Source organism: Triticum aestivum, chromosome 3D (assembly GCF_018294505.1).
Source record: "Triticum aestivum cultivar Chinese Spring chromosome 3D, IWGSC CS RefSeq v2.1, whole genome shotgun sequence".
NCBI classification, from domain to species: Eukaryota; Viridiplantae; Streptophyta; class Magnoliopsida; order Poales; family Poaceae; genus Triticum; species Triticum aestivum.
The window spans coordinates 496,724,782-496,725,633 of NC_057802.1; the positions used below are offsets into that span (position 1 = coordinate 496,724,782).

Sequence of the window (852 nt, forward strand, 5' to 3'; positions counted from 1 at the left end):
ATGCATGGCTTAGGGACGAAACTTGTACGTTCGCTCGCTGGATGTTGATCCTACGGATGAAAATCTGTACTTATATTTCAGGGTGTAGCAATCTGCACACACTTTTAACTTCAGATTTTTCGATAAAAACTTCAGATTTTTGGATAAAGATTCAGAATGAAAGCAAACCAATAGGCCGCCCACAGTGTAGGTACTGGAAGCCCGATATTTGGGCCACCCACCCACTGCCTACTTGGAGCGGGCTGCACGCACGGTGAGAACCGAAAGCCTTGCGCACTTCAGCTTTGCAGTCAACGAAGTCACCATTTGCCGCAAAAAAAAAAAAAAGCTCGCCATTATAGAAGCTCAAGTCCTGAAGTAGAACTACTCTCTACTTCTGCAGACGGCAACCACAGAAAGGGAGAAAAGCAGGTGTGCATAGTGTAGAACACTGAACACCACAGAAGTAGTAGCAGCCAATTGTGCTGACGGCAAAAAAAAAAAGATGGGACTGCCCTGTCAGACAACCTGGTCAGCTAGAGATGACTGCCGTTAATCACGCTCTGGCTCGCAGGTGTCATGTCATCAACCAGGGTTAAGTGCTTGCCTCCTTATTGGTAAAGGATGCAGCGGTACGACTACTATAGAACAGATCCTGTTCAAGTAAGGTCGTGCTAATGTGCGCAAGGCCTCTCCTTTTAAACCGGTGTTGCTTCCGCTAGACAGCCGAGGTGGTACTAAACTCCGTTTGTGCCCTGTAATCTCGCATATGCTATGCTGTGGGCCGGCCTAGTTTGTTATCCCGAGTGGCTTAAAGCCCGTTGATATTTTGGGCTTCCAGGTTGCATAAGCGTAAGCACATGTAACATGTTC

The 852-nt window shown here is 47.3% G+C and overlaps 1 pseudogene; it reads right to left on the reverse strand.

Annotated features, from left to right (window-relative positions):
* Positions 1 to 492: 492 nt before the first annotated feature.
* LOC123081239 (uncharacterized) lies at positions 493 to 652 on the reverse strand (annotated as a pseudogene).
* Between the last annotated feature and the right edge of the window lie 200 nt (positions 653 to 852).